We start from the raw sequence: 13,983 nt of genomic DNA, 5'->3' as shown, positions 1-13,983 counted from the left end.
ATATGTGCTTCAAAAAGCCTCGTTGGTTCAGTCGGTAAATAATCTGACTGTAACCCTGAAGACGATTATTCTGTTCCCAGGGTGGTTGGTCTCGAGGGGGATTTTCTCCGCAACGTCCTTGCATGAAAACTGCTTTGAGGTTCACCAGGGGTCTAAAAAAATAGTATTTTGGGAGCCGGAACGTGATGCTAACACCACCTTCATAAATGGCCGAGTTTGTGAATCATAATCCCTATATTCATTCACGGCATGTTGCAACGCGCAGAAGGTACTTTTGCTTTTAAAAAGTAGTGGATATTTAGTCGCACATCCTGGCTACGGAATGAACAGGTTCGAGTCTCCTAGGGGAAGCGTAACAACTTTCCTTCTGAGGTTTCGGACTGTGTATGGGACCGGTGGCCACCCACCATTGTGAGGAAATTGGAGAGCTACGAATGAGTAGCGTAATCCGGTCATGGAAACTTACAAAAGTGACCGGGGGAGGGTCGTCGTGCTGACCACACGTCACCTCGTAACAGGTTGGATGATCTCCCGCCTCGGCAGGTGGAGGTGAGGCCGACAGTCGGTAGGTAGGCCTTGGCCCTGTATTAGTACATATTTGAATACATGTCGCGAGAATACTGACACATTATGAAATTTGTTTGACTCAACTCAAACATGCTGCAGAAACTCTTTCCACGCAGATTTAATAGCCGGCATCCCTGGCAGAGTGCTTAGCACATCGCGCTACGACGCCAGAGGTTCCAGGTTTGAATCCCGGCCTGGGTATGGATGTTTTGTAAGTATCCATTCATCAATTGTCATCATGACTCATCCTCATCTTCGCAATTAGCCAAAAGTGGCAGAAAAGTGAAGTAAAATAAACCAAATAAAAAATAAAAAACTAGATTTAACAACTAACTCGTCACTCAAAACTTTGATTTTCAGTTGATTTGTGCAGCTTATTTATTTTTTAATTAACCGCTCCAATACCCGTTACTGCTTAAATATTCACTTTAGAGAGAGACCTTTGATCTATTCGGCCCTCGATCCGAACTAGCACTACACTGAGGCTCCGGAAGTTCCGCTGTCGTCAATGTCTTCAGCTTTGGACCCGAACTGCGTTACTTTACGGTACTTATTCCTTTTCATTTTCGAATCACTAGATCTCATAAAGTCACCAATGGACACTGACTGATCACTAATCGACTGTATGAACTGTCACACTTACCTCTGAATTCTCATTAACAGATTCTGTTGTACAGATCAACCTGGAAATTGAAGCCGCGTATGTTAACCTCATTATATTCTAGAACGTTCCGTAGATAAAACGATTCGTTAATGTTGCCAGTAGTTCGACTCCTCTTATTCAAGAACGTTCCCTCTCGCGCTTTCCAGAGATTAAAAATTACAACGAATCGCCCTACGTGTGGCGCTATCGAGGCTGTGTTTGGGAGTGTGGGTCGATTTGAAGAGGAACTCTGTGTGATTTATAAAGTGAAAAACATCTTTAGTAAATATGTAATTACTGATTAGGGGGTTAGGGGGGCTTGCCCCCGCACTATGCTAAACCTTATGTACAAAGGGAAATAAACTGTCTTTGCCCCCCCCCACCAGTTTTGGCACTTTGCGCCCGGGGTTTTGGAACCCAATCGCCGCCATTGGTAGGAAGGGAGAGTGGGGTATCTCAAAGGAAACGTAAAAACGTGAATATTGTTTTTCATTGTTTATGTTTGCATTGTAGTTCTTACATTTTTTCTTATTCTTTTTTTTTTTAAGGATACAAGAGGGGAAGCACAGGCACCCTCTGTGCGCATGCCTATGATATGTGCACCTTGGATTCGATGCACATATCCAAATTCCTTTCTCAGCACCAACACTACTTAATCTTGAATCCTTGATATCGAAACTATAGGCAGGACACTGCAATAAAATGAGCATGACAACTTTTAGAACAATTGTCACGCATAGACTCGCAGTGACAGCCCGTAGTTTTTTACACGGTTCAAGAACATCGCTGTGGCCTGTGTCCAGTGTTGTCACGTTCCACGTAGTAGAGTCCAGCGCAGTTAATTCTGCCGTGCGATGCGCGAAACAACTAAAGAAGCAGTGTTGCTAATGGAGCAGATAGAAAAATCGCTGCAGTGCGCCGATGCACAGCTGTTACGTACAACAATAAAATTAGAGAATTCAGGTCTATCTAACGTTGAGTTTTAAACGTCATGCATTATACCAGGACTAGGATTAATATGTATTAACAAGTGGCTTTGTATGTAGCTACATACATATGGACTAAAAATTCGCAAAATATGAACTAACACATAAGTAAAATTACCAAAAATGCTGCAAAGAAGACTTCTTCATACGATTCCTTATTTGAGTGATTTCAAACAAAATAAAAAATATATATATATTATTTTTCATTGCATTAATGCACTGGTGGCGTTCTAACTTTTCACTCCCAAAACCCGTATACACTGGTATGGAACTGCAACGGCAGATAATAACATGCCAACGTGTTAAACCGCTACAATTGCACCATAACACTCCTCCTCAAACAGTATTATTATTTCCTCTCTGAGATCTGCGACAGTCGGTTGCCTTTGTTGTACATTTACAAAGGATGCCGGCTTCGACAACAATAACAAGTACATATACTGCCACTAGATGATAAGCTGCGCGGCTTTTTCTTTTGTTATGAACCAGGGCCGGCGCTAGTCATTTTGCCTCCCTGGGAGGTGGCGGCAGATGCCGCTCTATTTCGACCCCCCCCCCCCCCGGTCATTACGCAGCAACGGAAAATTGAAAATCAATATATTCCTAACTAAAACATCAAAATATAAAATAAATAATGTGACTTCTTATGCTATTTCAATACTATTCAGCGCAAAAGAATATCTCGCTCGATCACAGTTTTCAATAGGCTTATTTTTTTCTTCTCTTCAAATTTTGCCGCTCGGTTCGCCCTCCCCTTCCGCCGGCCCTGCTATGAACTTGGTCACCCATCAAAGCATGGCAATTTTAACACAGAAAACAATATGTATCGCATTAAGCAGCAAAAATGACAGCCTCCTCTATGCAATTTCTACAAGAACACCTGCCGGAGCCAGAGTTGAATTGCTTAGAATTTCCCGAGCTTGGCTATGCAAGGTTTTTGATTTCAACTTCGACAGAACTGGAGGCATTATGGAATTTAACGTTCATTAGCAAACACACACTTTTACATACACACACGCAATACACGCACACAACGTCAAACCGGTCAAATACTTAGTATAAAATAAAAATATGGTGCTTCCAATCCAACAAAACTCACCGCCACTTTACCTGCTTTCCCCTTCCGTGACAGAAATAGTGCTTCATTATTACAGTTGGCAACACTAGTTACTAGCTAGCCAATGAACATGCACTGCATAAAAGAAGCAACGACTACGCCGTGCTATATTGCCACATTGCCGTCCCTGCCGACCGGTGGGAACCGCGAGCTGGAGCGCTGTTCAATTGTTTTCAATGAAGTTTGCGCGAGTGTGTCCAGGAATGGAATGACAATATGGCAACAATAGCGAAGGTTTTCGAGCAGGGTAGAACACGTGATGCTAAGAGAGAGGGAGACGAAACGAAAATTCGTTTCTACGCAACGGCAAATTTACGTGTGTGGCACTCTACATCTTTACTCCTTTGAATAAAAATATGTATATAATCGGTTTCGCAATGTGAATTGACAATGATAATGGATTTTAAAAACAGATGCAAAGAGCTTGAAAACAAGATCAATATTGTATTTGTAGGACTGCCCAATACTATGAGAAAGTTGTTTCACAAAATTGATAAGAACGATCTTTTGACAAATTTTAAAAATCTGGAAATTAGGAATTGTGTTTAAAACCTTTCTGGTTGCACCGTACTAAAATTTCATCACAATCGGACAACCCGTTTTGTATTTATAGAATTTCAAAGACGGCGATCGTTTGCAAAACCCCCAAAAAACGGCACTTTTCATGTTCTCAGGACGATAAAAATAGAAGCGATGCTTCAAAAAAAAATTGGTTAACATAGTTTAACGCAGAATTGAATACGCTAAATTGTGATGTAACTGGTTTTTATGTAGGTCTAGTAGTTAATTTTTAATTGGAGTCCAAACTCGAGTATCTATAACTTTTAATCTACAGTAAGCACTTCACCATGATGTTGGAAAATAGATTAATACCACAAAACTTATGTTAATGTTTTATTATTAGACTACTGATCATTCATGTTGTGGTGATTGCGATTACGTGGGGAGGTTAGCACTTTTGTCTCTGCACTTTGCTCTCTACCAAGAGTAAGCAAACTGTCGTTGCCCTCCTAGTTTTGGCACCCAATCACTGCCACTGGCTACAATTATTACACACTTTTTATTGGTCATTTTAGGGAAACTTTGCCATTGTGACTTCCAATATGATATCAGTTTTTCAATATAATAATAATAATATATTCTTTATTTCCATAGACCCATATCCAAGGGTGTGGAAAACGTCATACAATAAATACTAAATATTACAAATGGAGTAGGAATGCAGGATTACAATGAAAAGAACAAATGTAAACACAAAAATACAAATAAATCATATAGGTTAAACAGTTATAAGTGTCATACTAAACTTGTAAAGGAGAAAATCCAAATATAAGAGACATACAATATCAAAGTAATTTAGATGCTGCAATTTACGAATCCAGTTTAACTATTTATGTCCAATATCACAGCATGAAAATGCAAATGTGATACATGGATGAAATAAATCTAAATCTAAATTCATTGAGATTATATACAAGTATATCTGTTAAATACTGTTTAATTGTTTTCAGTTTCTTGTAAGTTTCTGTAATTTGTTTGATGTGTGTGGGGAAGTTTTGTTATGGTATTTTATTCCTGCAACATGAGGTCATTTGTCTGAAAGAGCAAGTCTGTGTGCTTGCATGCGGAAGTTCTCTTTTTGACGTGTTTTGTGGTGATGGACGGTCGAATTTTTATGTAATTTACGGTGTTTTAGTTATTCAATTACTTTATAAATACAGGCTGTTTCAGAGCGACCCAGACACTACCTTTTTCTCGACAACGGGAGATCGTATCAAGATGAAACAAAAAAATGCACCACTAAGCTGGGCCCAAAGAATTCGTAGAAAGTATTTGCAACAGCCCGAAAGCCACACTTTGTGGTTTTAGTGGGGGGCACATGCCCCGTTCGTGCGATTTTCAAAATTTCAAAATTGCAGGGACGTCGTTAGGGGGGCCCGGGGGGCACTGGCCCCCAGAAAAGTTCAAGTGGCCCCGGCAAACTGTTCTACATTTGCTGAAAATTTTACTTTCATAACAAATATTGCAAAATAGTTTTTCAGTCATTTTTTCCTTTAAGTTAGAAACACTGTTCTTAATTTGAGTGGCACGAACCCAAAACCACATTTCTTTCTCGTTTTCCTGGTTCTAGCTATAGTGAATGTCAGTGTAGGAACCTAGAACTTCGTTGTTTCTTGGAATTTTGAGGGAGCGGTCTTTTCACCTCACTCGCCCGACCCTGTGGCCGAGCGGTTAGCACATCGCGCTGCGACGCCAAGGGTCCCGGGTTCGAATCCCGGTCGGGCTTGGTTGTTTGTGAATGTCCATTCATCAATTTCATCCTTTCATCACTCATCCTGATCTTCGCAAATTAGCCAAGAGGCACAAAACGCGAAGTAAAATAAACTAAATCAATCAATCAATCAATCAATCATTTTCACCTCACCCCTAGCAGTCGCAGGTCAACAACAGGCAGGGTTGGGCGTTGAGTGTTGCCGTTGCGTCCAAACAATGTTTTGAGCTTGAGTAGATTGAAGAACGACCGCTTGTGCAGCGGTAAACCACATATATGCTAAATAAGTATATACGCTAAATAAGTATAATGGTGGCAGGATGCCTCATATCTCCGGGTAAGCAGTATTATTCGCACCAAATATCTATTCGAAGAACGATTTTGAGAATCCTCCTTAAGAAACGATGCCTCCCCGATGCGTTCTTGCCTTGTCCCGGGTTCGATACATGGGTAGAGGTACACAGTGGTCCGGATCTTACTTTAAACTGTAGGTCCAGTCCCGATTAGCCTTACTGTGCATAAAGTGGACTTAAAAACACCAACTCAACTCAACTCCTTAACAAACTTTTCGAAGAATCGAAAATTTAAACAAGAACAAGTAAATACATTTTTGTAACTTTGAAGTAAATTATTATTATTATTATTATTATTTTGGGTATTTTTGGTTCCTATGAATCTGCCTCACACAGTAAGCTTATTTTGTTCAGTTAAGTACAATAACAAACCCTTGCAATAAGTCACTGGAAAGACATGTGAGGTTGCACATATATTTAATCATCTATAAATAAATAATGACCCGTGGTTCGACAGCCCTGGAACGCCTTGGTCTATCTCCCGTCTGCCAGTCCCTCCCACAATCCTACCTAGAGGTGTGGAGATCTTTAACCAGTAATGGGGTGACGTGGGGTCAGCACGTCGAACCCCCAACCATTATAGGGGATATCCGTAAAGATAATTATATTCTTGTGGTAAGGAGTCGTTGTCATTTAACAAACTTTATTGATTTATTCCATCAGCATTATTTAAAATGTAGTGCCATACTGAACTTACCAACTTAACGAAGGCACATTGATAGCTAAATGAGGCATTTTCCTTGTGTTGCAGAGCAGGTTCAGTTTGTGGAGTATTGCAATGTTTTACACAGTCCGTTCGAAGAATTTTGAGAATATTGATGTTTTGTCAAAGGGACCACTCCCGAATAAATATCTGTGGATGTTTTACAGGTTTCATCGTATTTAAGAAGGTATTTTTTCCGGTGCAACTTTCCTCCATACAACATGTCTTTTGCCACTTAAGCTGAAGAGCCGATTCATAGGTGCAACGACCTTGGCAGAAAGGAACTCTGATTGGCACCATGTTGACAAAAGACTCAAGAAGTTCCGCAACAGACAGAACTCGAAGCGCTCGGATCTTACGGTGACATATACTTTGGTTAAACACAAACGGATGCATTGGTAGGAAATGCAGTGATTTTATGGGTCGTCCCTTTCTGGGAAGTCGGGGACCTTTTGAAAACACACTTTCCCTTCATGCACACTAGAGGGGCCTAAGCCAGGTCACCCTCTTCATCCGGCTCTGGTTATCGGCCGCGTCGAAACGCACTGTAGGTAGCTAGGACTTTCTGGGTTAATTACTTTATGGTTCAGCATGGACATAGGCTTTTCAAATTACAAGAGACAACATTCCACTGTTTGTCCCTTTTCTGGCGGGAGATGAATGACAAAGATGTCGATGTTCCTTCAGATTCCCACACTCAACCCTTGTGCTTATAACCTGCAATGAAGGGAAAGGCCATAATAAGCCTTTGTAATGTATCGACTTATATCCTTCCTTGGTAACTTTCCACTCATTTTCAAGAAACATCTGCTTCTTTTTGCCCTACTGTGTTGATTGGTCGACAATTGATGACTGTCAGCTAGTTTGAAGAACAGTTTGATCCAAGAAGTGGTTTCATAGTTAGCTTCTGTAAACGTGAGATTCCGGTAGGATCACGGAGTGCTTGAGATCTCATTTTCATGCATTGCGAGTGAAATTTCGATTGATTTGGTTCATTTTACTTTGCTCTTCTGCCACATTTGGCTAATTGCGAAGATGGAGATGAGTGATGATATGATTAAATTGATCAATGGACACAACAAACACCCATGCTCAGTCCGGAATTCGAACCCGGCACACCTAGCATCGTAGCACGACGTGCTAACCACTCCGCCACGGGGGTAGGCGAAGTGAAATTTCTAGTGTGAAGCTGCCAGCTCGTTTTCATCTCGAAAAAAATGAAGTAGGATCGACTGATCGACCAAATGTCCAACACATTGACTTTCTAAATTGTTGTCCGACTACCACACAGGAGACCGGGTTTGACTCCCAGGGCGGTGGATCTCATATGTGATGAAGAATAAGTCACATTTCAATTAAAGAAGGAAACGAGGTACGTAGTCAACTTTATATAGTAGTGTGCATGCTTTAGAAATAATACGTTTCAAAATTCTGCATATTTTGTGATTTCTCTTCATTTAGCCTCCACCAGGGTTGTCAAAGGTCCATCTACCCATAACTTCTATGGGTTTTATTGGGTTCCGTTGCAGGACCGGAACCTTTCTTCTCGCACAATTTAAATTCGGTCCTAGTAGTGTATTGTTCCATTAAAAAAGGTTACTGAATCGTATTTAAATTGATCCGGAAAATATTCCTGCACCGAATTTTAATTGATCCTGGTAAAAAGGTTCTTGGACAGTGTTTAAATTCAGCCGCAAAACAAGGTTCCTGGACCGTATTTAAATTTTACCGAAAAAAAGAGTTCCTGCACAGTATTTAAATTCATACGGAAAAAGGTTCCTGGACCGAATTGAGGCCTAGAACCCATTTAAACTTGCTGATTTTCTCTCCCGGATGTGAAATGAATTTATTTACAATACCTGGACCATTAACAACCCTGGGATTGTTAAAGATTAGGGAACGCGTACATTCTAATTTGTTCTATAGGATTCCGTTATAGGACCGCAACCTTTTCTCTCGCACAATCTAAATTGGTACCAAGTTGCGAATTGTTTCATTTGAATACGGAACTTTGACCCTATTTAAACTGATCCGGAAAAAAAGTTCGTTGACCGTATTTAAATTCTTCAGGAAATAAGGTTCCTGGACCGAAATTAAATTCATCTGCAAAAAAAATCATGGACCGAATTGAAAACGTTACAGATGAAGAGGTTCCTTATGGTCCAGAATCCATTTACGCTTGCTGATTTTCTCTCCTGGATGGGAATTGAATTTATTTACAATTCCTGGACCTTTTGCAACTCTAGCCGACACCCGCAAATGCAGATGCTGTGGCTGCTGCTTAGACGGGAAAGTTGACTAGACATACAAATAAAATTAATCCGAAGTTATGTAGCGAATAACAGTTACTCACATAATAACATCATGAAATATGGAGAGCCAAATTACTTATCAAGCATTTTCTGTTATTTGTCTATCCTAGTGGGAGCGAAAATCTTTTGACCTTGCTGATGAACTTGGTTCCTGGAAATTCAAGACGGCATTTTCTAATTTTCATTTCTATTTGGGCCGACAACTCCGTGGTGGAGTGGTTAGCATGTTAGGTTACGAAGCAGAATGTCCCGTGTTCGAATCCCGGCCTGAAAATGTGTCTTCATCAAGTTAATCTTAACTCATTCTCATCTTCACGATTAGCCAAAAAGTGTCAGAAAAGTGAAGTAAAATGAACCAAGTCAATCAATAATTTCTATTTCGTTATTTTACGCCGCTTTTCTACCTCTTGGGCTAAATGCGACGATGAGATTGAATGATGATCCGAAGGAATAGTGATGCGAGACATGATGCAACCGCACCTGTCCAAGGTCCGAACCTTGGACCTCTGGTTTCGTAGTGCGTCATGCTCATGCTTCGGGAGTGGAATCCTTTGGGGTGCTACAGGAGAAGATAATGTTCTCTTCCAACAAGATTATATATATATGCACACACACACACATACTGTATACATATACTTATGTAGGCCTATATGGTATATTAATAGTTTGATAGAAAAAAAATCTTAAGTTTTGCCCCCCCCCCGAACTGATCAACCTAGCTACGTCCCTGTATCGTTGGAAAGCTTGTGTCCTGCACTTTCCGAAACTGTTATGGTGTTGCACTTATCTTAATTGTAAAGCTCGGTATACTCGATTTGGCTCACCTTCCTTTTTTTTGCAAAACAATTTTCTACACGGAAAACGGTAGGTGGTACAGACAAATGTTTCATATGAGAATCGTATTTTTCCCCGCCTTTCCGAATCTGCATTCCAAACATACCCTTCCCATTTGAAAATCGCACGAACGGGGCATGTGCCCCCCACTAAAACCACAAAGGGTGGCTTTCGGGCTGTAGCAAATATTTTCTACGGATTCTTTGGGCCCAACTTAGTGGTGCATTTTTTTCTTTTTTTGTTTCAACTTGATACGATCTTCCGTTCTCGAGGAAAAGGTAGTGTCTGTATATATGGAATATATGGTCATAATTTTATTTTCTCTAAATAATTCTCTACGTGAGTTTCTAATTGGTATTTTGAACATATACCGTATCAATATCAATATGTTTATTCATCATTTAAGGCTGGTTTGCATTGATCCAGTAAGGAGGAGAGTTACTGGCTTGTCTGCTCGACTCGATCATTATGTGGCGAGTAGCTGTTTACACACGGTCTATCAAAGTGGGATAGTGGCTGCAGCTGTTTGGTGCTCTTTTGACAACATGAACACATCGACGTCGTTGGCGATTTAAACAGCTCTGAAACAGTTCACACACTTTTTTTTATATGAAATGAATACAATAATGCACGAGTCTAGAAAGAAAACTAACTTCCTTGATTTTTCTATTTTCAGTTGTTCTTGGTTATACTGTACGTAGAACATAAATTCTTTATTTTCAATTTTACTTCTCCTACGCCTCTACAAACTTTACGTTGTCGGACTTGGACCAACTCTTATTCATGGTTGATTTTTTTAAAAAATAAAATACAATTACAAGTAATATGCAAAATCACAACACTCTACCACTGCACAGACTCCATACTCTCCTCGGAAAGTGTTTACATTGATCGAGTGGTCTGTCGAGTTTACGTGCGAGTGATAGAATCGATGGGAGAGGAAGCAACTCGGTCGAGTCATTGTCCTCCATGGACAGCCACTCGACTGTCCTGACTACTGGATCAAGTACTGACTCCAGTACTCTTCCCAGCTGTTTACACGAGGAGAGTAGCTTGGTTTGCTCTACTCACTCCAGCTACTCTCCCGTCTACTCGACCAATGTAAACCAGGCTTTAGCATTAGATGTCGTCATCAGTACAAATATAAAACATAATACAAGGATAGTAAAACATATATATATATATATAAAACATAATACAATTATAGCATAAACATGTAAATGTCAAACATAATACAAGAAAAGCACCAGCGAGTATGGAGAGGACAGTATTACATGTATTAAGAGCTCTAGAAATTTAAATCATCTTTTGAACACAGAATAAATTCATCTACTGAGTAAAAAACCTTTTCTGTTAGCCAGTCTTGCAGTCACGTGATGACCTGTCTGAAGGAAGTGAGGAACTTCCTACAGTTCATTTAAACTTATTTCCAGTTCTCTACATTCTGAGTTCAACGAGCATTATAAAATGATGAGTGCAATGTAGGTTCGCTACTCAACTGTCAAGAATCATCTGCTATCGCTCACTCGCTCCAGATCTGCTGCCGAAAGACGACCCCGCTGAGGAAGGTTTCTCGTCATACTACAGCCAGATGGGTGAGGGTCAGCAGAAGGGAGGGAGGGGGGTTGCCCAGTTTTACAAGACCACGAGGAAGCTCCAGTGGTATCCTCAGTCAGTAGTGCCAACCCTAGCATAATAGTTCTAAACCAGGAAAAATTTGAACTTCGTTGGCACCTAGCACTCTGTGTTTGGCATAATGGGAAAATCCAGCATCATCTCAAAAATGGGCATCCCTAGGAAACAGAGAATTTGAATTGTAATGAAGATATTTCGAGGGAATATACAGTTTTTAAAAATAATCTTAAGATTTTCATTGTACTTATCCAGTGGACTTGTTTCAAAGTAAAGGCAGTATGCCGACCAAGGACAGGTTTTTACAGGCTCTGCATCAAAAAATGATAATTGTATAATAATAATAATAATAGATCCTAGCATAATTTTATTGCATTTAGTGTAATTTAATTTAAAAGTTGAAACAGCACTTTTTAGTTATCAGGAGGTTGGTATTGGCAAAGCTGTCCTCAATCCACACACATCAGGTAGGGAGGGCCTGCAGCAAACATTATAAATCCAATGGCTAGTACAAGGTGCACTACAAGTGATACGTGTGATTGTGTAATTGAACGCATATTCAAAAACTTTCCTCGGTTTGCTTACCATAACTTCCTACACCCAAGAAAATCCACGAGTCGCCACTGGTGTATCATTCAGAGGCATATCAGTATTTCCTTTCAGCCACAGGCCTTTATGATCTAATAAGTAAAATGTATTAAATATTCCTATATCATAACAAGATTTATCAAAATTTGTAAAAATATTGTCTAAACATGAGTCTAGTCTTGTTGGTTTATCATTTGCAGAATAATAGTCAAGTGATCTTAACACATTCAGAAGATGTAATTTCTTAGGGCTGGCATGTCGGATGTCAATATTGATGTGTCCAGGAATTATTATTTTGTGTTTGCTAAATTCTTTGTCAAGATGTGATAAGATTTTGTAAATGCTCAATAAAAAAATCTATGCTGCTTTCAAGTGCTCGATAAATGGAGATGACAATTATTCTTAAATATGGTAATAGTATCGCAACAACTTCAAAACACCATTCTACACAAAACTGACAGACATCAAAAACTGAGAAACTGACATCTAAATTTTCGTTCATATATAATGATAACCCTCCATGATGTATGTTCGATCTGCAGCAACTAGTCATAAGCCTAAAACCTGGTGGTACACACATTTGTAATTCTTCATTCTGTAGCCAGTTCATTAATACTTAAGATGCTGCATTTCATTTCCCCAATTATTATTTCTAATTCATCTAACTTATTTCTAATAGATCTTATGTTTAGGTGAAGTAACATAATGTAATTACTATCACATTGTGGTATGGATAACCTGACTTGTGAAAATATGCCTGTTTGCACCAGCGGCGTAGTGCCCACGTAAGGCTTGTAAGTCCACCTTACAAGTTGAAATTATTGAAGAAAACTTATTTCATTCCCGTATTTATCGCTTGAACACACACATAAATATCAGACTGCAAGTAGAACTTTTAACGAAATATTTGAGGACTTGTTTTGATTCGAGTTGTTTCTCTGTAAGGCTTCTTGAAAGGACTTACGTGTAGGTGAATGGAAGAAATGATTTGGACTCGCCCATGGCGGGTGTGTTTGCTTAAGTAGTATCTTCTCAACCAATGACAGGGCACCCCGATTCTGAGCCAGACATAAGGCGCATTACCAGTGGGTGATAACTGGCGAGAATATCTGTCCCCAGGCAGGCGAAGCTTACGTTGGCTTGGCATGGTTGCCGCTGCGTATGACTCATATGCTTGCCACGGTCGGAAGAGAACAAGGAAATTCGACTCCCGTGTTTTTTCAACAATGCTTGACGGGAGGTGTAACAAAACGGGTGTCATTTTTAATGTGTAAACTAACTATTAAGTTCACAAACGAGATGGTTTAATGTTGGATATTACCTCCATTAGAAGCAGCGAAGTTAACGATAAAAGAAAAATGTCTGGCAATCCTAGATCCGGCAGCGCTCGCAAAGTTTGGTGCGTGCATCCCAGTTACCCGTAATGTTAAAGCATGCACGTAATACTTAGCGTTATGATTTACAGATTTTTTTTACCTTTTCCTTTCACTAAGTTGCTTGATATGTTTTTCAAAATGTGCGCAAATATCGTAACCATGATAATGAGTAATATTCTCGGATGCATTTGCAAATTGTATCTTACGCATTTCCCAATGGCTTTTTAGTGAAAGAAAAATAATAATAACAATAAAAATATGACATGACCATTCCAGAAGAAGAGTTTGTTCACTTAACTAAGCTGTATGCGAAATTTGTCAATTGCTACCAGTTGAATGTTGAGCTACAGGTAATTTATTCTGAAGCCGAATATCAAGTAAAGAGTGTGTTTGAACTTGATGAGTACTTGCGTACTACCCATTTGAATGAAGCTGTTGAACAAGTGTACAAACTAACAGAATTGTTCCTCACTGTTCCTGCCTCAAGCTCGTCGGTGGGAAGGTCGTTTTCTGCACTGAAGAGGATTCATACATTTCAACGTAGCACACAGACTCAGGCAAGGAAATCTGACTTGGGACTGATATCCATTGAAAAGGAGC

The sequence above is a fragment of the Lepisma saccharinum genome, chromosome 26, assembly GCF_977018435.1.
Source record: "Lepisma saccharinum chromosome 26, izLepSacc3.1, whole genome shotgun sequence".
NCBI lineage: Eukaryota > Metazoa > Arthropoda > Insecta > Zygentoma > Lepismatidae > Lepisma > Lepisma saccharinum.
This window is presented reverse-complemented; position numbering follows the sequence as displayed.